Below are 24,695 nucleotides of genomic sequence, written 5' to 3'. Positions count from 1 at the left end.
TTGATCATGTATTCAGGGTCACGGGGGCCTGGAGCCTATCCCAGGAGACTTGGGGCACGAGACGGGGTACACCCTGGGCAGAGTGCCAATCCATTGCAGGGCACACACGCATTACCCACTACACACTACCCCTTTTGAACCCCACCAAGCATGGGAGAACATGTAAACTCCGTGCAGGCAGAGGCGGGAAGGGAACCTGGCCGGGAATTAAACACAGACCCTGGATTTGCAAGGCGACGGTGCTAACCACTACATCACAGTGCTGCACTAGGCAGCTTTAACAGGGATGAATTAATAAATGTATTGCACACCTCTACATTTTATTTGTATTTATGGGGTTCTTTCCATGTCCTGCAAGACTTATGTCTAATATCTTATTTCAAATTCAAATTCAAATTCAAATTTTATTTGTCACATACACAGTCATACGCAGTACGAAATGTAGTGAAATGCTTACACGACCGCCAGTGACCTTAAAAAGAGAATTAAAACTTATAAGTAATAAATATCAATAGAAGAAATATGATAGAAAATTTAAATAAAAATTTAACTAGAAAAAAATAGAACCTGAAAATAGAAATATATTGTACACATAGAACTATAATTTTGTGCAAGTATGCATAGAAAAAGTGACTTTGTGCAATGGTTATTAAAGTGACTTTGTGTAATGGTCCAGAATGTAAACGTGAACATGTAGTGTAGATGTGCGTGGAGTTGTCCATAGTGTCCATGGATGTATAAAGATTGATTGATTGAAAATATTGTGAAAATATTGTGTTAGTTTTGCCTAGTGGTGTGGTTGAGAGACCTTATCGCCTGCGGGAAGAAGCTCCTCCTCAGTCTCTCTGTGTTGGCCTTCAGGGAGCGGAATCGCTTCCCAGACCGCAACAGAGTAAACAGTCCATTGTTGGGATGGCTGAAGTCCTTCACGACCTTCCTGGCCTTGGTCCAGCACCGCTTGGTGTAGATTGAGTGCAGGTCAGGGAGCTCGATGCGGATGATGCGCTCAGCTGATCGCACCACCCTCTGTAGAGCTCGTCTGTCCTGCATGGTGCTGTTCCCGAACCAGGTTGTGATGTTTCCCGTCAGGATGCTCTCTATGGTGCAGGAGTAGAAATTCCTGAGCACCTTGGAGGGCAGTCTAAAGTCTCTCAAGCGTCTAAGGTGGTACAGACGCTGCCGGGCCTTTTTTACCATGGTGTTGATGTGACAGGACCATGTCAGGTCCTGCGTGATGTGAACACCGAGGTATCTGAAGCTGTCCACTCTCTCCACTGGGCTCCTGTTGATGACGGGGGTCTGGTAGTTCCTCTCCTGCTTTGTACTGAAGTCCACTATCAGCTCCTTTGTCTTGCTGACGTTCAGGAGGAGATTGTTTCTCTGGCACCAGTTCTCCAGATTTCCAACCTCCTCCAGGTAGGCCGTCTCATCGTTGTTGGTGATCAGGCCCACCACGACAGTGTCGTCAGCAAACTTGATGACGGTGGTGGAGTTGGCAGTGGCCACGCAGTCAGAGGTGTACAGAGAGTACAGCAGGGGGCTCAGAACACAACATTGGGGGGCTCCAGTACTCAGAGTGATGGAGGCTGAGACATGGCCGCCCATCCTTACTGCCTGTGGTCTGCCAGTCAGAAAATTGGAGATCCACTGACACATGGATGAGCTGAGTCCCAGGTGCTCCAGCTTGGTGGTGAGTGTGGAGGGAATTATGGTATTAAATGCAGAGCTGTAGTCGATGAAGAGCATTTTCACATAATTCCCCCTCCGAGTGTCCAGGTGAGTGAGAGATGTATGGAGGAGATGTGAGATTGCATCGTCCGTGGAACGGTTTGGACGGTATGCAAACTGTAGTGGGTCCAGTGTGTCTGGTAGTGAGGAAATGATGAAGTCTCTGACCAGGCGTTCAAAGCACTTCATCACTACTGAAGTGAGGGCTACAGGGCGATAATCATTGAGGGAAGCAGGATGAGGTTTCTTTGGGACAGGAACAATAATGGACTCTTTGAAGCATGTGGGGATCACCGACTGAGATAAAGAGATGTTGAATATCTCAGTGAACACAGGTGCTAGCTGGTCTGCGCAGGCTTTGAGAATACGGCCTGATATGGCGTCTGGTCCTGCTGCTTTCCTGGTGTTCACTCTCTTGAAGGCTCTCCTCACGTCATGCTCGGTGATGATGAACTCGCTTCCGGTGCTGGCAGTGACTTCCTGTCTGCAGCCATTAGCGCCGCTAGCATTAGCATCGCTAGCGTCTTTAGCGGCAGCCTCGAAGCGAGCATAGAAAGTGTTCAGCTCATCTGCCAGAGACACGTCTGCGTTTATCATACCGGATGTTGGTGCTTTATAATCTGTTATTGTCCTTAATCTCTGCCACAGGCTCCTAGAGTCACTCTGTTGGAGTTGTGACTCTAGTTTCCTCCCGTAGCGCTGCTTCGCCTCTTTCACCGCCTTCCGGACGCTGTATGACGCAGCCTTGTACGGTTCCATGTCCCCCGACGCGAGTCCCGTGTTGTAGGCAGCGGTGTGAGATCTCAGAGCGTCGCGGATGGTTTTATCCACCCACGGCTTCTGGTTGGGAAACGTTTTAATAGTCTTTTTTTCTACGGTATCATCCGCTAGTTTCCCGATGAATCCCACAACCGCTTCCGTAAACACGCTGACGTCACCATCGGAGCTGGTTCTGAACATGTCCCAGTCTGCGTCATCGAGTGCGTCCTGTAACGCGGCCACCGATTGGTCCGTCCAGCGCGCGACCTCCCTCTGAACCGGAACTTCCTGTTTCAGCCTTTGTTTGTATTTTGGCATGAGGAAGATGGCGGCGTGGTCGGATTTACCAAACGGAGGGCGAGATTGTGCCTTGTAACCGTCCTTGACTGTGGTGTAGCAATGATCCAGTGTCCTTTCGCCCCTGGTGGGGCAGGTGATATGCTGATAAAAGTTTGGCGCTGCACGTTTGAGGTTGGCACTGTTAAAGTCCCCCGCCACAATAAGCGCAGCGTCCCGGTGTTGTGTTTGTTGCTGTGTGAGTGCCTCATGCAGCTCGCATAAGGCAGTGTCCGTGTCCGCTTGTGGTGGAATATAAACAGCACTGATTATGACCGATGTGAACTCCCGTGGTAGATAAAAAGGACGACACATGATGGACAGTAGCTCCAGATTTGGTGTGCAGGAGCGTGTGAGAGGAACAACACTCGCGCTGTTGCACCAGCTGCTGTTCACCATTAAACACACGCCGCCTCCCCTTGACATCCCCGAGTCCCGTGTCCTGTCCATGCGGTGAACCGAGAAGAACTCGGCCAGCTGGATGGCGTGGTCCGGCACCGCTGGGTTCAGCCATGTCTCGGTGAAGCAGAGGAGGTTGCAGTCCCGAATGTCTCTCTGGAACTTTATCCTGGCCCTGAGGTCATCGAGCTTGTTTTCCAGTGACTGGACGTTGGCGAGCAGGATGCTAGGCAGAGGTGTGCGGTGTGCATGGGCTCTCAGCCTGTTCCTGACGCCGGCTCGTTTCCCTCGAGGCCGCCGCTTCGCGTCGCGTCCTTTGTTGTCCCTCAGGATCTCACTCGGCCAGCTCCGATCCGGAGTTAAAAACGTCGAATTGTGAATACATTGTATACCAATAGAAACAAGAGTGTCTCTATCATAACTAATGTTTACATCAAAGTTAATCACAAGCCTTTCTAACTTGTGATTTTTTTTAGGTTTTACAGGAATTAGGAACTAAAGTGCATGGACATAGACTACAGTTAGTAGTATAGAGTTCTATCTCGGTTAAGAATAAATTGGCACCTTATATTTAGAATTTCCTATATGTCCAAGTCAATCTAAGACTTTTTATTGTGCAGAATAACAAGTTATGAGAGTAAACTCCTTTTATTTCTACATAATCCTTTGCTAGACTAATGCACGACTCCTAGAGATAATAGAAAGTTTTATCACTATGGTGTAGCCATTATCAGATATCTGAAACCCTGGTCTCTCAGGAAATCCCTTAATAACCCGCACATATGGCAACCAAGGATCATGCGTTCCACTCGCTGAATATTCACGGGAATGTGTTTGTTCCACCCCGGCCGGGTTCGTTCACAGACGTGCAGTCTTCTTTAAAACATTTGCATCATTCAGATGTTTTACTGTACTAAGTGTCATTGATTTAAAAAAAAGAGTCAAAATATTGAAGTTAAATGGAAAAAAATATATATTTTTAACACATTTTCTACATTTTACACTTTGAGAGAACATACACCGAAAGTCAGGTTGGAATTCCTCTTTCATGTTCGTCAAAAAAAAAAAAAAACACTGCAACAATGAGAACAAAGGTGGAATGGGAGGTGTAGGTCATGTCCGCTGTCATCTGAAGCCATGTTATTTAAATTTCAAAGGAAGCATAATGATTTCTGGACTCTTTCATGCACCGGATATGCAGCACTCATACACAGGATAAAAGGAATACTACAGTCAATAGAGAGCGGTTCGAAGCCTCATTTCCATACCAAATATTTGAAAGGGGAATTTGCAATGTGGTGTTGTTATGAAACTTGTCTTTTTGACATTCAGATAAAATGAGACAGAGCTGAAGTCTCGGGGTTGTTTGTGACATTCGTCAGACAAATGTAATGAGAAAAAAGCATGCAGTAAATCAAATTAATTCGATTTTAACATTCTCTCTGAGGTCGACCTTAAAACAACGAAAAATGAGACTGTGGGATGCATCTGTCTTTCAAGTAGCGAGGGTAAGACATTTAATATGCATGAAAGTGATAGAAGGAGAAAGCATGAGAATGAAAGAGAGAGAGAGAGAGAGACAAAGGGCTATAATGGTATCCATAATTTGAAAAGTGAAATACAATCTGAGCATGATCTATAATATGCAAAAGTAATTACAGCAGTTCAACAAAAAGGGCGTCAGAGATCCTCATTGGGCCTCAAATGAAAATATTAGCCGCGGGTGGTAACCTTGTATATGGTTCATTGTATGTACTATACATATTACCATGTTGTTCATTTTAGCAGTAATATTACATCTTTAAATCTTTGCTTAAATTCTGGAATGTTGATTTTTTATTTTATTTTTTTTACATAGGACATTTAATAGAAGACATCAATAAGAATCTAGCTGTAAAAGTTATCAGGAGGTTTATATGATAGACTAATAGAAGCACTTGTCATTGACGGTTAAAGAGAAATAGTTAAGAAATAGTTAAAAGGATAAAGCTAAAAAATAATATAATCAGCTTTAATGTAATCAGTGATAATAATAATAATAATATATATATATATATATATATATATATATATATATATATATATATATATCAGTGATATATTATAGCGTATTAGTAATTTTAAAATAAATGATTAAATCCAAAACATTGACTATACCACATCTTATTTCTCTTTACATCGGTTCGTTATTGTATCTTACTATAACATATAACAATAGATACAAATCGTACACATTATATTGTGGTTGTAAAAACAAATTAAATGATAGAAATTGAAAGCTAATTTATTGGTTTAAACTTTCAAGGTACTGTATGTTCAGTAATATATGCCTAATATGTTAACAATAGGTTAAGTAAATCAGCGTACATATATTTTTTTTAATACTACTACTACTACTACTACTACTACTAATAATAATAATAATAATAAACAAAGTAATCTATTATTATTATTATCTTGTTTAAGTCTTATCTTTACTTTTAGGTGGTATTATTTTTATTCTTTTACTTTTTTTTTTTTACTATTTATTTACTGTATGTTTGTTTATCTATCTATCTTGCTATCTATTTCCCTTTGGCTGAAACAGGTTAGTCAGTGTATCTCTCTGCATTTTAAATAAGAATCAAGAAGAATTTGCTGATGCTGCAGTGTGCATCAATCCTCTAATGAAGCAAGAAAACTAAGGAAAAAAGACAGAAATAAAAATAGGGATGACGTTTTATATAAGAACTTTATAGGAAAGTGTTCTTTTACCAAAGAATCCTTAATGCATCCATTACCCACAATGACTGTAAATTATTCTAATAAAGATCCCTGATTTGATTGTGTGTTAAGGGATGTAATTTCCCTCAGCACCACTGATTGTAATCTTTAAGCTCCATCATTGTAATCACTGCTTTAAAGTACTGAAACACCTCCTCATTGCATTAAAGTCACACATGGCCAAACACAAGCAGAGCAGAAGTAAGATGCTGATTAAAATATATTCTATATATTCTTCTAATGTCAGTATTTAGTCAACTTGCCTTAAAAAGGCTCTCTCTCTCTCTCTCTCTCTCTCTCTATATATATATATATATATATATATATATATATATATATATATATATATACATATACTGTATAGCTGTGCAAGCTTTAATAGCTGTATCTGTATATATGCTGTTAAAATTGTTGAGTTTTAATATATAAACTAATGATTTTTTTTTTCAAGCTTGATTTTTTAAAAATGATATAAGGATGTTTTCAATTTATTTAAAATGCCCTTTTGTCCAGTTGTGATGAAACAAAGCCTATGTTACCTCAAGCTTAGCCAAAACACCTGTGAAAATTAAATAAAAATTAATTCATAGTATTTAAGTGATGCCTGAACAAACAAACTGACATACAACAGTCGTGTTCTTGTACTCTCTCTCCTATATAAACACACTATATATATTCACTGTATATATATATATATATATATATATATATATATATCTGTACATACATATATATATATATATATATATACAGTGGAACCTCGGATTACGAGCTTAATTACCCGAAAGTGGGCTCGTATTCCAAAACACTCGTAAACCAAATGTAATTTTCCCATAGGAAATAATGGAAACTAAAATTTTTTGTTCTACAGCCCAAAAAAATAAATACATAAATATAATTAATACAAAATATAAAGTAAAAATAAAACAAATTAACCTGTACTTTACCTTAAAAAACATTAAAAATAAATCCCGTCAGATAAGGGTTTTCGTTTGTGCACGCAGGGTGTGTGTGTGTAAAATGTGAACACACACACACACACACACTAACGGATAGACCGTTTTCAAAACCATTTAAAAATTAGCAAGGAACATTCCCAGTCACACTCACATGACCGCATACTAACAGGATCACTGCTGTAAGTAAAACAACAACAACAACAAAAAAAACAAATTAAACAGCTCCTCGCCTTTGAAAACAATCGCGACAGAGAGAAGTTTGTGTGTTTATTTGGCAACCTGAGAGAAGGGGGGCTGAAGGGGGGCTCGATCGCGTTTACGGCCCCCTTCTCTCAGGTTGCCAAACAAACACACAAACTCTCTGCCTTGCATAGACACAAACACACACACTTAAAAACACTGCAGGCACTAAGACCCAGCAGGGGAGACGATAGTTCTCGGCTTTACAGCTCCCCTTCTCTCAGGTTGCCAAATAAACACACAAACTCTTCTCTGTCGCGACTGTTTTCAAAGATGAGGAGCTGTTTAATTTTTGTTGTTGTTGTTTTACTTTACAGTAGTGATCCTGTTAGTATGCGCTCACGCGAGTGTGACTAGCGATGTACCTTGCTAATTTTTAAACGGTTTTAAAAACAGTCTCTCTGTTAACGTGTGTGTGTGTGTATGTGTATTCACCCAGCAGGAGAGACGATTACCTACAATTCCGCTGCAAGAGAGAGAAAAACCGTTGGCTCACTTGTGATGACGTAACGCTCGTTCTTAAAACAAGAAGCGCATGCGTGAAACATGATACTCGTAAACTAAGACAATGCTCGTTTTTCAAGTCAAAAATTATTAAAAATTGTTGCTCGTCTTGCAAAACACTTGTAAACCACGTTACTCGTAATCCGAGGTTCCACTGTATACCTTTGGCATTTGGCAACTCGGAACGGACCCCCCATAGGCCATCACTTTATGTGGTATGCAAGCAGATGTTTAAGATTTTATCTTCCACTTGTTAATGTTACCTAACATTTGTTTAAAAATATTAAACAAACGCTGTATCTCTAGTCAAAAAGGACTAAAGAACCACTCTTGACTCAGATCTGGATGAAGTGAGCAGGATTTATTGCAGCAATAAAACCCAAGTGAGCCACACCTGTAATGCTTAGGTCGTAAATCCAAGCATTATCAAGAGCAGACTGACAGTTGCATGCACACTCATTACATACAGTTTTCAAGGGGAGGGATGCACACCTTAGTCTCCTCCTCAGTACTTCTTTTTTTATTCTTTACCAAATGTTTTAATCTATTATAGTCTAACTTTTTCCAAGAAATTATCTCGTTATATTTAAGTTTTTCTACCATATTACGTTTTCATCATATACTGTACATCATCATCTGATTCCCTACGTCATCTGTACCTCATGATTATATTGTTCCCATTATAATATTTTTTTTTCTTGCAAATTACTTTTTATTATCTTTACACTTCTTTTGCTTAGTTTATAAAATATATATATATATATATATATATATATATATATATATATATATATATATATATATTAAGGTGGCGCTTAATTTTACTATACATTCCTGTTTTTTCTGATTTATTGTACAGAGATTTACCAAATTCACAGTACAATATGCACTGAAATGCTTACATGACTGCCAGTGACCTTAAAAGTAAAAGCTTATTTATAAAAAAGAAATATGAATAAAAAAGAAATATGGTATAAAATTAAATTAAATTAAAATTTAACTAGGTAAAAAGAGAGTAAAAATATTTCTGTACAAATAAAAATACAAATGTTCTGTGCAATAGAAATATATATCAAAAATTTTTACTTTTTTGTATAAATGAAGAAAAACTGGGGTGTGTGCAAATATGCATGAAAGTGACTTATTATTAAAGTGACTTGTGTGCATGATCCAAGAATGAGAAATAAAAATGAAGTGTGCATGAATGTGTCCATAAGTATCCATGAGTGTCCAGGATGAGTGCCACGGCCTGATTGTGGATGTTTTAAAATGGTATTATGGCTGGATGTACTTCCCTGAGTGCTCTTTGCATCCCTCTGGACGACTCGGACAGCATGGGCGGTACGAATTACAACCCTACTGAACCTGCCATGGGCCGGACCTTTGCAGCCGTCTGTGTCATTGATGCAATTTCCACAGAAGAGAGGGCTCACCTATTTCAGGAAGGATGACTCCAATCCTGGTCCCTAAAGAAACTACGTCTGGTGGTGAAAAGCCCTTCTCCTCATGCCTTTGGGCCTGTACGACCAGAGTCTGGCACTCCAGCTCCTTCTGTTCTAAGGCCTGTTTGTTATGTAAGTGTTGCCACTCAGACTAATTTTAAAGTGTCAGTTAGTAAACTAATGAAAGTGCAACTTTAAATACCCAAACGGATTTTCCTTCAGCACCTGCACCAATTCTGAACCCCGGCATTTCTCCTTTTGTCTTCCTTATTGATCTTCCTGTGTGTGTTGTTCTGGCTCAGAGAAGATTGATGATTGATATGTGATTGCTTATGCATTTTATTTTGCTATTGATGTTTTTTGTACTTTTATGTTGGGCCTTATACTTTGTATTTTTATATCAAATTTCTTATGTATCTACTTGTTTGTCACATGTAATGTAATACTTCTTATTAAACTCAGTATTCTTAAAACTGATCATGTGCCTTTTGGTTATTTGTCTATATTCTTACCTAGACATGTGTGCGTGACTGCAGGTGCACGTGTAGCACGTGTATCCAACACATGTTTCAATCCGTCATTAAGTGTACTCTTGTCTCTTTTAAGTCTGGCACCTAGGTCACTCTAGGGTTTTTTCCCATGCACTTTGGGTACACACTGTACACTGAGTATCACTACCCATCCCCTTACTGTTTATGTTTTATGACCTGTCTCATAGTGGCCTGCTTTTCTTATCTCACCTGTAAGTGAACCCATTATGTTTAGTGACTTGTCATAATCTGTCGGCTTCTATATTATTTTACGAAGATTAATATTATGTTGAGTAATATTATAATATTGTTACATTGCTGCATACACAAGTATATTTTATTAAAATATGCTTACACAGATCAAAGTGGTAGAGATGGGCCAGAACTAGATCATAATAATTATGCTATCTGGGAAATTAAAGCATAAAACAGATGATGCAGATGATGACAGATGACCAGGCCGGTGATTAATATACTAGTGATAAAGTATATGCTGAGAGGTTGAAACAGATAAGAGAGGAAATGAGGTTGCTGCTGAGGTTGTTACATAAACAACCAATTTTAAATAGAAGTTTTAGGCACAGGCAGCACAGTTATGTAGTGGTTAGCACTGTCGCCTTGCACCACTATGTTTTGGGTTTGATTTTCGAATTTGATTCCCTTCCGCATTGTGCTTGTGTGCTCTCGTCTACTACGTGAATGAGCGTGTGTGTGTGTGTGTGTGTGTGTGTGTGTGTGTGGGCACCCCATCCACATGCCCTATAAGTGTCCTGGAACAGGCTTCCTAAGACTCAGGATAAAGCGGTATAGACAATAAGTGAGTTAGTGAGATATTTAGGCACTTTTCAGCCTGTTGCAGGAAAAAAAATTGTTCCAATTTCCTTAATTTAATCTACTTCAGTTAATTTTATTAAATGTGAAGAAATAGGGGGCCTCAAGACACTGTGCACTAGAGAATAAATAATTACCATGGAAAAAAACTTACTCATTGAGTTTTACATTTCATTTGTAACTTACACAACCATACATAGACATGTACACACATCTGTTCATGACCTTAAATTAATTACATTACAAATATAACTTCACACTAAAGAATCCAATTTTGCCAAAAGTTACACATTTACAATGTAATAAACTTGAGACTGAAAATCAAGTTTACACTTACAATTAAAATTACTGCAGCATGATTAAAGGAATTTAAAAATGATTAAAAAAAAAGGATAAACTACCTATGGTATGTGGAAAATTAGCCTGAATAATAGTTAAGAATCATTTAATTTATTGATAAAATCAAAAATTTGTGTAAAAAATAAAAATAATAAACATTCAGTGACACTAAATAAATAAGACGAAAAAACTTAAAAAACTTAAAAAAGAATGATAATTTGTTAAAAGAATGATAATAATAAAAATTATGAACCATAAAAGTAAACAATGTATTATAAAAACAAACAAATTAATTATGTGATGAACTAATCATCACAATCATATTAAAGCACTTTTTGTAAGTCGCTCTGGATAAGAGTGTCTGCCAAATGCCTAAATGTAAATGTAATCATATGTGAAAATAAAGGAAGAAATTAAAACATTTGTAGCATGTAAAGTGTGTAAAGAGTCTTTATTATAAAAGAAATTATTTCCATAACATGGTTCTTGCTTTTAAGGAAAGTGTTTTAACGATTCTTCCGTGATTTTACAAAACTTTTTTTTTTTTCAGTAATGTTACCACACATGGTTCCTCATCCACCTATTTTTTTTCTTAAAATATAATATGTATAATAAAAATAAAATTTAAAACACAGATAAAGTTAAATGCACAAAATATGTAAAAATGGAAAAATACTTACTTTCTACAAGTATGTGTTTTATTTCTGTCAGCTGGTGGCACTGACACAGTTGCCAAATGTGGTTCCTCACCCGATTAAAGGTTAAAGTGTCCTGCTAGATATGTTGCGCTGACTGGCCACTTATGTAACATTAAAATGCAAAGTTTCTGTCTTTCAGTGCATGAAGCAGCAGCTCAGATAATCGGTGAATGAATTAAGGGCGCTTAGACTGAAAAATTACATAAAGACTAGTATAATCCCTCCTAAATCCCCATGTATCCTCTCACTCAGTTTGGAAAATTAGTTTTAAACTTCATATTTTCACCAGCCTGAATGCTACAGCCAATTCACTTTCCTCTTTTAGACCTTAAATATGAATGATGCAACAAAAATATCCCGAGTCCAACCACACACACTGAACAGGATCATAATCTTCCTTGAGTGTTTGTATGTGAGTGTGTACAGAACATTGTGCTAATGAACAGGTGCGCTCCCCGAACAACAAATCACGCCAAGAAGGTCCTCGAAATAGCACACTCAAGAAGTTTAGTTTCATTTCCCCATCCACAGACAAGAATTTTGTTTAGCAATTTAATGCCAAACTTTGAAAAGTAAGAAAGTAAGAAACAAAAGTCCACATTAGTGGGAATCTGTGTGGAATTTATTTCTTAGTTCCTGGTGCTGATATTTTTACTTATTTCCAAAAGTATGTGCTGGTAAACTCAGCATTATAACTCAGTTATACTATGTTTAAAATATTATTGTTATTTTTACATTAACAGGGAACGTGTTACATTTATATTACCAGTTAAACGTTTGGACACACTTTCTTGTTTAATGTTTTTTTCTTTATTTTTATTGCTTTAAATAGTTTATATTAATACTGAAAATGCTAAAATTATGACAAAACAAATATGGAATTATGTAGTGAGCAAAAATGTGTTCAATAACCCAGAATACTTTCTATTCATCAAAGTAGCCACCTTTCGCTTTAATGACAGCTTTGCACACTCTTGGCTTTCTCTCAGTCAGCCTCATAAATGCCTTATCTGGATTAATTTTCCAAAAATCTTAAAGGACGTCCCAGAGGTGTTGATTACTTGTTGGCTGTTTTAAGTGCAGCACTCTACTTGCTCCTTTTTGGACATATAGCTTTTACATAACCTCTGCGTGTGTCGGGTCATTATAATGTTGTAAAGCAAATGATGGTCCCACTAATTCTTCTCACTCCTGTGTCTAAAAACCTATTGGAATTGTACAGCTTTATGTCTGACTATTATAAAATCAAATATGCATATAAAATACAATACTATGCAAATGTCTTGGAAACCGTCTCGGGTTACTTTGCTGTAACCCTGTTCCCTGAAAAGGCGGGAACGAGATGCTGCGTGAAAACGCTATGGGAACATCTTGTCATGTTGCCGGTTGTGAAGCATGTGTGTACCAAACACGCCAAATTTTTGGCTTTTATAACCTCGGTCAGGTGACGTCATCTGATAGGACGCACCTGCAGGTTATAAATAGGAGTGAACCGGAAACATTCCTCAGATTGATTTGTCTGAACGGACGTCCGGTCACATAGGCAGTGCGGCATTGGGACGCAGCATCTCGTTCCCGCCTTTTCAGGGAACAGGGTTACAGCAAAGTAACCCGAGACGTTCCCTTTCAAAGGCTACACTCGATGCTGCGTGAAAACGCTATGGAAACGAGAGTGCCAACGCCGCCGCACTGCGAGTGTCTGGACTCCAAGGTTGTGTAGCGTGTGCGCACAAGGCCGAGAAGGTCTCAGAACTATGTCTGGGTAGCTGACTCGAGGACCCGTGAGCCCGGAGTAGCATGAACATCCAAACTATAAATGTAATTAATGTGTGCGGAGAGGACAACCCTCCGTGTCACACACTTGCTGCAGGGGAATACCTCTTGCTAGTGCAATAGATGAGGTGATCCCCCTGGTTGAATGAGCCCTGATTCCTAGAGGCGAAGTGAGCCCACGCGCCTCATAGGAGAGGGCAATAAGCCCAGTGTAGTGGGGGCCACCCCCCGTTGCGGCCCCAGACCATGTAAAACCTGCTTTGACTTACGCCACTAGCTGATGCGGTGGACGTAAATCTAAAGAGCACGTACTGGACAAAGTAAGTGAAGTCTTGCTGCAAGGGAATACCTCTTGCTAGTGCAATTGATGAGGCGATTCCCCTGGTTGAATGAACCCTGATTCCTAGAGGCGAAGTGAGCCCACGTGCCTCATAGGAGAGGGCAATAGCATCTCTCACGCCGCTTGCGGCTTCAAAACATGTAAAAGCTGCTCTGACTTACGCCACTGGCTAATGCGGTGGACATAAATCTGAAGAGCACGTACTGGGCACAGTAGGTGAAGTCTCTCCTGCTCCGAAGCTGTAAAGGCGGAGGACAGTAAGCTTCAAAACAATAGGATGCATATTGGCAAATGTGTGCGGAGAGGACCAACCCTCCGCATTACAGACTTGCTGCAAAGGAATACCTCTTGCTAGTACAATTAATGAGGCGATTCCCCTGGTTGAATGAACCCTGATTCCTAGAGGCGAAGTGAACCCACGCGCCTCATAGGAGAGGGCAATAGCATCTCTCACGTAGCTTGCGGCTTCAAAACATGTAAAAACTGCTCTGACTTACGCCACTGGCTAATGCGGTGGATGTAAATCTGAAGAGCACGTACTGGACACAGTAAGTGATGTCTCTCCTGCTCCGAAGCTGTAAAGGCGGAGGACAGAAGGCTTAAAAACAATAGGAAGCATGTTGGCAAATGTGTGTGGAGAGGACCAACACTCCGTGTCACATACTTGCTGCAAGGGAATACCTCTTGCTAATGCAATTGATGAGGCGATTCCCCTGGTTGAATGAGCCCTGATTCCTAGAGGCGAAGTGAGCCCACGCGCCTGCTAGGAGAGGGCAATAGTTGTCCGATCCTCTTAGAGAAGTAACACCACTTAGAATAGTCTTAATTACGCTGGCTGGAAGACCAGCTTGACTTAGAGTCAGAGAGTAGTAAAGGGGACATTTGCTGATCTTGCGAGGCAAAGAGGTCCACCTACGCTACATGAAATTTTCCAAGAATGTAAATCGCCCTGAGGGACAGGAATCTGGTGCGCTAGCTATTTAGCGGCGCGAGCACAGTCCGCCCTGGCGATTAATATACGAGACTGCCATAGTGTTGTCCACCCGCCCTAGGACATGGTAGTCTCAACTGCTGGAGGAAGTGCTTTAGGGCCTGAAATAGAGCCATGATTTTGAGGCAATTGAGTGCCGCGCAAAAAGATGGCCTCTCCAGCTCCCTTGGGCTGGACGGTCATTTAAGACCGCACCCCAGCCCATGAGGGAAGCGTCTGTCGTTAGCATCTGCGACGACAAGATGAACTTAGAGTGGGACCCAGAAACCGGGGTCTGAACCATGTAGGAAGGGTACGAAGCACCTGGCGCGTAGCCCTTATTGGGGATTGGCCCTAGAGTAAAATCCCCTGGTTCTTAGCCACAACTGAAATGCTCTCATGTGCAGAAGGTCCAAAGGTGTCACCGTGGATACAGCTGCCATGAGAGCTAAGATCTCTGAAAGTGATGGTCACTTTCTGGTCTAGCTTGATTTCCTTGATGGTGTTGAGAATGGATTCGACACGAGCGGGAGGACAGCTGTGCCCGCTTACGCTCAAATTCCATGTGACACCCAAAAATGTTGTCCTCTAAACAGGAAAGAGCATGCTTTCATGGCATTGGATCTCAATCCTAGGAAACAAAGATTAGCTAGAACGACATGCTGATGTCGAAGCGCTAGCTACTGAGACTGGGCCGGCCAGTCATGTAATTCAATACGGATGCTCTGGAGTCGTAAGAGCCAGAAATACATCCATGTATTTTGTGTATGTGCGGGTGAAAAAGCTAGACCAAATGGAAGGACCCGATACTGGTAAGCTTCGCCCCCGAAAGCGAACCTCAGGAACCTCCTGTGTTGTGGCAATATTTCCATTGATTTATTTTTAGATAGCGGTAAAGCCCGCAAAATCTAAAAAATTGGACGCAGCCCCCCGTTCCTCTTGCACTTTCCGGTTTCATGGAAGTGGAGACCACGCCATTGAAACGCGGAGGGTGATGTGAGAACTGAATCCTGTAGTTTCTCTGTACAGTGCTTAGTGCCCAAGGAGATATACTTGGCAGTAGCTTCCACGCTGCCAGTTTCTCAGAAAGGGGCAAAGCTCAGCGGCTTGGTTAAACGGGGGGGGGGGGGGGGGGGGGATGTTAGATGTTCGGCATCCTGAAACACGGCAGGAAAAACCCGACGAACTAACATTTTATTGGAGACTGGAGTTGCCCGAAACACCAGTGGTGGCGGAGCAAGAACACCAACCTCCTGGGGGTGCCAGGGAGAACACTTTATTCTTTAAAAGGAATTCTGCGTGCCTCTCCCAATTGGGGGGGGCCACCCCCCACGGTCCTGGGCACATGAACCTCAGGGCTTCTTTGTGAAGACAATATAGTCTGACCTTTTTTGAGGCGGATTGCGTGACGCACCTCAATCTTGCGACGGGGTGCCCAGCTCAAAAACACTCTCCTTGTGTGTTTCATGCCTCGCAACAGTCAGACCCGGTCGAGACTGGGTGGCCGACAGTCCCGACTCTTGAGCAAGGCGGGGAAGGAATTTCCCGAAGGCTTGTTATACAAACTTCGCCTCATGAACCTAGTGGCGACCGAGTTAACGACATCGCCAAGTAGGCCGGGAGGCGAGATGGGGCATCGAGGAGGAATACACGATCCTTCTCCTTAATGCCCCTGAGATTCAACCACAAGTGCCTCTCCGCGGAGACCATAGCAGCCATAAAACGGCCGATAGCACGAGCCGTCTGCTTTGTTGCACGAAGAGACAAGTCTGTGGCCCGGCGTAAATCCAATACGCCTTACCTTGCAGAGCCCCGCCAGTACTCAAGTCCCTCAGCAGGTCAGCCTGGTAGGCGTGCAAAACCGCCATGGTGTGCAATGCGCCAACCTGACCTGCTGCCTGAAAAGCTTTTCCCTCCAGGGCAGATAAAAAGTCTACACAACTTGAAAGGAAATAATAGCTTTTCAGGAAGGATGATGTCCCAGAAGAGAGATAGCCTGGAAGCGTCTCTTCTATCTGGGTGTCATCATATAACTCCGCGTTTCTACCTCAATTATATTTAAATAAATAAATAAGTTGATGGCAGGAAAACACGGGATGAATACAGCTTACTCCATGAAAGGGTTAACTTATATGGAGATTGCTAAGAAAAGGGGAGAGAGCGTCGTTGAGGCTCCGCCCCCGGCCACCCGACAGAACCTGCCGTCTATGTTTTTTTTTTATTTTTATTATTATTTTTAAGTGCTTAGAGCCTATTATCATCTCCGCGGAAGCAAGAGAGGATGTTTATCCTTGCCCATTCACAAGAAGCGCGGCGCGCGCTTGCGAGCGGACAGAGGGATTTCCCGATCCGATGAGAACGCAAAAGAAAGGAGCTTTAAATCCGTCTCTCACTGCTCTGCCGGATGCACGAGTTAAGCCCCAGGAATGCGCGGCGCGCGCGTAGCACTTAATCGAAGCAGTAAAGTGTAGAGATCGCCCTCCGATATGGATTATACACACGGAGGGACATCTCGTTTAAACTCTGCCATTATCGGTGAGTTAAACACTTATTTTTGCTGGTTAGACACAACACGCTCACAACTAGACAAGGTGAAGACAAGAATCTGAGGAATGTTTCCGGTTCACTCCTATTTATAACCTGCAGGTGCGTCCTATCAGATGACGTCACCTGACCGAGGTTATAAAAGCCAAAAATTTGGCGTGTTTGGTACACACATGCTTCACAACCGGCAACATGACAAGATGTTCCCATAGCGTTTTCACGCAGCATCGAGTGTAGCCTTTGAAAGGGAACATAATATTTTTAGTAAAAGATAATCATTAGCTAAATCATTAACTTTTTTTAAATATTGAAAATATAATTGAATTCATTAAAATTACAGAAGAATGTTGGCATGTCTGTAAAAAAGCAACATATTTTTTTAGACCAGTTTTAAGGTAAAAAAAAAACATAGCCTCCTGGGTTTTGCATAAAAATAAAGGAAAGTTAGTGTGACAAAAAGTTAAGTAAGTTACCAGGCATATACTCTATTAACTATTTTCAAGCTGTAAATTCATTACACATAAAGTGAAATAATCCAAGCATGTTTTAAAGTAAAAGTAAAAAAAAAAAAATGATAATAATCTTCTGAAAAAAAAAAAAAAACTTTATTCATGCACTTTGTACTCCAGGGCTTCTTTAGCATAAATGATTGCATCAAGGCTGGCATACAGGCAACCAGCCTGTGGCGACTACAGAGGTGCCAACAAAGACCAGGTTGCTTCGATGTATAGTAGGGTCAGGGCATACATAAAAATGAAAGTTATGTATATGTACATACAGTAAAGTATAATTAGCCACAAGTGTAGCGTTTAACTATCTTTTATTCCCAGTTAACCAGAAATCCAAAACCTAATGCTGTCTCAATTATGGAAACTTTTTTTTTTTCAAATCACTTGAGACCTTGCACAAATGTTACAGCTCATTAAAATTGAATAATTGGTTGGCACTGCGGGAAATAGAAAACCTGTTTTTATCTACTGATTGAACTCTTCAGGGATTGCATGTTATTTTGCATTGCATCATCACAACAGAAATTGTATCAGTGCAAAACAGAGAGAAACAGAAATGACTAAATAAAAAACCAAAGTGAACTGCAATGACATATTTATGTCTCCTTTTAACTCCCCTTATGTAGGACAATACTACAGTACAGATGGTTTTATAAAGAATGTTCTACAAACCTAGTATGTTTATCCTGTGCATTGCATTTATTTAATAATAATAATAATAATAATAATAATAATATAAAAAGTAAGGATACTTGAATGAAAATCAAATGATTCATTTTCACATTATGCTTCACATTTTCACATAAGGGACATGACCAAGGGGCCCAAAAGTATTAAGCAGTAATGGGAAGAACTTTGTGGAACACTGCATTGTACCATTTGAGCCAACTGATGCCAATTTGTTCTAGTCTGTTTATTATAATATAAACTTGGCAAGATCATTTCAAAATACTGACTAAATCATTCATGCATGTTGGATGTCAAGTGAGAAGTTAAGCTTTATTACAGACATCTTTAAAATAAATTATTTATATCATCTACTAAATAAGCTGAGTTTTTTCATCTAAATCTTATCTTAACCTCTATCTCCAGCAAGTTTAGACTGGAGTGAAGAAACAAGGTTTCCTTACCAACTTTTGGCAGTTTGCTTGTCTGCTGCATTCAGGTGTGAGTATACAATTCCAAGAGAAAAAGACATAAGTAATGGACTTAGAGAAGCAAATATTATTGCACATAAATTTGAAAAGGTTTATAAAAAATTTTTTCAAACAATTTGAAGTTTAATGTTCTACAGTAAGAAAGCTTATTCACAAGTGGAAGACAATTGCCAATCTTCCCAGAAGTGGAGGTCCCAAGATATACCCCAAGGTCAGACAATGCAATTCTCTGAGAAATAAAAGAAAAAGCAAGAGCTGGACCTCTCACACCCAACAGGCCTCACATGAAAATGTTACAAGTACTGTTTGTTTGGAAGGATTGCCAGAGAAATCTCTCCTGTCTAAAAAGAACACAGAAGCATGACTGAAGTTCGCAAAACCACATTAGAACAAACCACAAGACTTCTGGAATAAAGTCCTATAGACAGATGAGACCGAGTTGGTGTCACAGTTGGGCCAGGCTCCGAATTGAATTAAACAACCCCGCCCCCATCCCCGGAATACTAATCACCGCCACCCGATCCAAATCAAGCAAAACATTTAAAAGCGCATACCTCACAGCCTTCAGCGCCTGGGCTCCTAAGAACGAAAGTGGACCGAATGGCCAAAAAAAGTAAGCATCAATTCATATCGAAATTACTTTCCTGTTTCTCTTGCTCTCTTCAGAAGTAGCTCCAGTGTGTTATCCTGTCTGTCCCCCTCGTTCCTGGCTCCGTGGCTCCGTGTGGGTGCCCACTTCTCCCCTGCCGATTCCTCAGTGTTTTCCGTGTCGACCTCATCGCTTCATACCCTCAGCAACAACCCAAAGGAAAGGGACAATTTCATACGCTCATTCTACAATAATTATATTCTGCCTTTTTTGAACACTTTTGAAACATAGTGCACAGTCCTGAACCTGCCTGCTCGCTGTGTGAATAAACGTTGCTCATCCTGATAAAACTTACCATCCAGTGTCAGTCTGACTCTGTTACAGTTGTTATTTTTGCTGTGCTTAGTGGGTTTCCTCCGGGTACTCCGGTTTTCTCCCACAGTCCAAAGAGCTGCCGATAAGGTAATTAGTGTTCCAAAATTCCCCGTAGTGTGTGAATGAGTGTATAAGTGAGTGTATGTGTGTGTGTGTGCTCTGTGATGGATTGGTACCATGTCCATTGTTTACACTGAATCATGCCCTAAGTCTCCTGGGATAGGCTCCAGGTCCCCCTGACCTTGAATACAGGATAAAGCAGAACAAATGATGAGTGAATGAATGTGAATTGTTGTGATATTTAGTATTTAGTATTTATTTTTCTTTATTTTTATTCAATATTTTCTCCATGCTTGGTGGGTTTCCTCCGGGTACTCCGGTTTCCTCCCCCAGTCCAAAGACATCCAGATTAGGCTGATTGGCGTTCCTAAATTGCCTGTAGTGTGTAAATGGGTGTGTAAGTGTGTGTATATGTGTGCCCTGTGATGGATTGACACCCTGTCCAGGGTGTACCCCACCTTGTGCCCAGTCTCCTGGGATGAGCTACAGGCCCCCGCGACCCTGAATATAGGATAAAGTGGTATAGACGATGAGTGAGTGAGTGAGTGAGTAATACTGTAGTAGGATGAAAAACATTATATATTATTGTTTGTCTGAGGTTATATTTGCCTAATACTGAGACCCACTGTGATTGGTTTAATTTTATATTATGGTTTTACACACGTAAAAAGAACAAATCAAATAAAAAGAGGCTGTACTAACTTTTCATCATGATTTACATAGCTTGCATGCATAGTCAAATCCTGGAGAGGCATTCCACATGTGGTGATATAGAGCAGAACAACACTGGGGTGTTTAACTATATGTATAAATCATTAATACTACTACACAATTAATTAATACTACTATCAATAAATACTAACTATTAATATTTACTGTCAGTCCTACTGTCAGTAACCAGCTCAACGCTGCACCCTCATGCCTATGAGCGCACCACCGCCATGCTGTACTACAACTCTCATGTAATATTCCTTAAATTTACCATATTTTTATAAGGAGATACACATTTCTTTAGGAAAATAAAAACTAGTCATAGCCTATTCTTGTATCACAATCAAGACTGTTACAGATACTAGCACCTCGAAGCTAAGTTTTAGGCTGTTTCAAAATTTCCATGTAATTGCCAACACCTGGCAGGTGCACACCAGCTGTCTGCAAGAAGATAATAAGCTCTAGGCACACTGGGAAATTGGAGAAGCTCCACATTATGCAGGTTTGTAAATAAGGCAGATTGTTATTTAAAGTCGCACATTAGGTATCTGCTTTTATTTTGTATTTAAGTTGAATTAGTCAATTTATGTCAAGATTGGAGCTTTAGGTCACTTTAAGTAGAAACGTATGAAGTATGACAACATTGAAACTTTTCTTTTTTATACTTTTTGACGTGCTATCTAGAAATAAGTTTCAAAATGTTTATGCAGGCTTATTTAAATATGGATGACTAAATTATTTAAAACATTAATAGCAATAACCTTAAAGGTCATCAACTACTCATGTGTGTGATAAGATAAATGTAAGTCGATCTGGAAATAGGCCATGAATAAATGAAGATGTTGTCTTTTAAAGTGGGCAGTATGGATAAATTGCTTGCTTGACCAAGGCTTTATCATAAGAGTTCCTTCAAAAAGATTTCCAAATACTGTAAAAAACATTTTTTTTAGAAAGTTAGTAGTTATCCCAACCCATGCTTTATTGGGGTTTGCTTTGTTTTCCATTCATCAGAACCAGGGGTTGTTTATTTGCTCTGCTTTGGGTGGATTAGTTTACTTGCAATAAATTATAGGTGTCATGGCACTTCTCGACCAGGAACTAGGGACTGCATTTACAACATCTGATGGTTTATAGACATTTGTGTAAGAATCTAATTTATAGTTTTTAATTATAGAGATAGGATTAGTGGACAGTGTCTCTGTTGAGCAGTGGAATGTAAGGATGATCTGCCAGGCTGCAGTATGTTTTTTTTTTCCTTGGGTAGAAATCTGTTTATCCGTGTCACCAACACATGTGGGATTCTAATATTTGTAGGGAAGCCTTCTGATCACCACTTTTATTTTACTATTAGATTTTTTTTTTTCTAATTTTCTGGATGTCAGCAGTGATCATTTAAATTCTGTAAGAATATTTTATGTTTTTATCTAGCATTCCTTCTCCAAGTACCCACCTGTACATTAGTACATATCCATCATGTCCATACAGGATCATTGGATTCTTTGTTAATACTTGACATATAACCTTATTAAAGCACCTTAATGTCCACTTATTAGATTATTAATTACCTGACTGCCCTTTTGTACAGTGTATCATGGGTCTATTTTAGAAATTTCACTGTGGAATAAATAAAGGTATTTCTTATCTTATGTTTACCAGAGGTGGGAAGTAACTGAGTAAATGCATTTTATTAGTGTATGTAAGTATATATTTTATGCATCTGCATGTTACTCGAGTAGTTTAAATAGAAGATACTTTTTACTTTTACTCTGCTCAAAAGTACAGCAAATATCTATACTTCTACTTAAGTACATTTCTGCTTGGGGTTGCTTTACCTAACCATATTGGTGTATAGTATTTGAAGTTATAGTATTTGAATATCGTTATATATATATATATATATATATATATATATATATATATATATATATATATGGAGTAACAATATTCTTATACTTTATTTGTGTCTTATTTTGTATAAGGCATGGCCTGTTTGCTATCTATCTATCTATCTATCTATGGTTGTTTTCAGTATCAAGTCATCCATCAACCTTATTTTAGGCGGGTCAAAAGGACACATTGTTATATTTACAGATGTTAAAAGAACATAAAGTCAGTGGGGCAGTGAACACAAATGATCTCTAATGGATGTAAGAGGATGAAACAATATGCAATATCTTTCTCTATATGCCTCCCTCCCTTGTTGTGAGCCTCACTTGCACTCTCTGGATCAAATTATGTTGATTTGTTTTTTTTTCCACTCTGTGCCTCAGGAATAAAGCAGCTGAGAAAATCTCAGTGATTAGTTCACCCCAATTTACATGCACATATATATTTTTAAATGGATTAATATTTCATAAAGACATGAAACACAGAGTAAGATTTTGTGTCATGTCATGCCAAGTTACTCAGCTAATGGATACTCAGAGGCTGTGCCAAACGTGATGCGATGGTAAGCCTTTGTTATCTGTGTTGTAGCTAAATTATGTAACATTTTAAAATAATTGAATGGAATTAAATGAAATGAAATAAAATGAAAGATGGTTTGCAGAGATGCTATGACAGCAAGAGTTCTGCTCTGAGTCATTGAGTACATTGATGCTTTCCATTTGTGCCATATTTTACAAACTCAGCTTTGTGATAATGCACCTCTAATAGAGGAGACTACACTCAGATGCAGTATGAGAACTCATTTCGAGCCTGTACAGGAAAGGTGTTCAATTCAAACCGGGACTTTTGGTTGTGCAGGATAACAGAAAGCAGTTATGAGTGTGAAAAAAATCCCTTTATTTCTTTATATAATCCTGTTACTCTAATGTACTTATTTTAGTGTTTCACAAGTGCTTGGATACCATCCAGGTCATGATAGGACTGCTTCACTTCTGAAACGCTGGCCTCCCAGGAACTCCTTTAATGGCACAAACATGTGAAAATGTCTTTTCAGTGAGGTCAAGAATGTATGGGGGATGTGGAAATAAGTTTCTTTATTGTGCAAATGGTGTTGGCTAACTTGCTAAATGTTCACAGGAACAACTACCGCGGGCCCCGAACCACCTCGGCCGGGTTTGTCATTCACAGAAGAACGGCCTGCTTTGAAAACATGTGTACCGTTCAAATTATTAACTGCAACTAAGTCTCGTCAGCATACTGTGCCTAAAGTCTTCCCGAAATGTCAATGAGTTTTACACATTAATTTATGAGAACTTTCATTTCCAGTCCTAGGTTAGCTTGAACATACAGTATATAATGCAAAATTATATATACATGTATAAAGATAACCATAGTTGATTAAACAGGCTGAATCCAGAAATGCGAGAAACAAAATCAAAGTAATTGTAGTATAAGATATATATATATATATATATATATATATATATATATATATATATATATATATATATATATATATACACTAATGGCTCAAACCTTGCAAAAAAATGCATGGTAACAGCAAAGCTGTATCCTAATTCATTGATTTTATTTAATATGATAAAATACAATTGTATAATTTAAATTTTTATAAAATAAAAATATTGTCACGCTCTCAGCGCTCCGCGCTGATCAAAGACCGTGTCATTTATCTGACATTTCCTTTCCCACGCTGTCAGGCTCTCATCACGTGGTCATGCTTTCCCACGCTGTCATCGCTCCTCCCGGACCGCCCCGCCGGCACACCGGTTTCCCATCTGGCGCTGATTTCACCCAGCTTATAAAGAAGCGCAGCGCGCTCCCTCGCCGCTGGATTATTGTGTGTTGTTTCGCCGCAGTTTTCTCGCGTTTTTGTTCATGTAGTTTCACGTTGCCAACCTCGCCTGTCTTTTCGCTTTCGCCTTTTGTCTCACGATTCTGATTTTGTACTGCTCTTGGATTTAACGGCTTCGGACTTACACTTTCGTTTCTCGACTACGGCTTAGTCTCACGTCTCGGCATCGACGCTACGCTGACGGATTTCACGGCTCAGACCCACGCTCGCTCTCTCTCGACCACGGCTTGTCCTCACATTTTGGCATTGACGCTACGCTGACGGACGCTTCCGCTCACTCTGAGGTCATCAGGAAATCATTCTGAGGAGATCTGTCTCTTCGTCATAAGAAAATCTCATGCCGCCCTGGTCCTGGGCCTCCCCTGGTTAACTCTCCATG

Source organism: Clarias gariepinus, chromosome 2, assembly GCF_024256425.1.
Source record: "Clarias gariepinus isolate MV-2021 ecotype Netherlands chromosome 2, CGAR_prim_01v2, whole genome shotgun sequence".
Taxonomy (NCBI): domain Eukaryota; kingdom Metazoa; phylum Chordata; class Actinopteri; order Siluriformes; family Clariidae; genus Clarias; species Clarias gariepinus.
The sequence above is the reverse complement of the archived record's forward strand: the minus strand, read 5'-3'. Positions refer to the sequence as shown.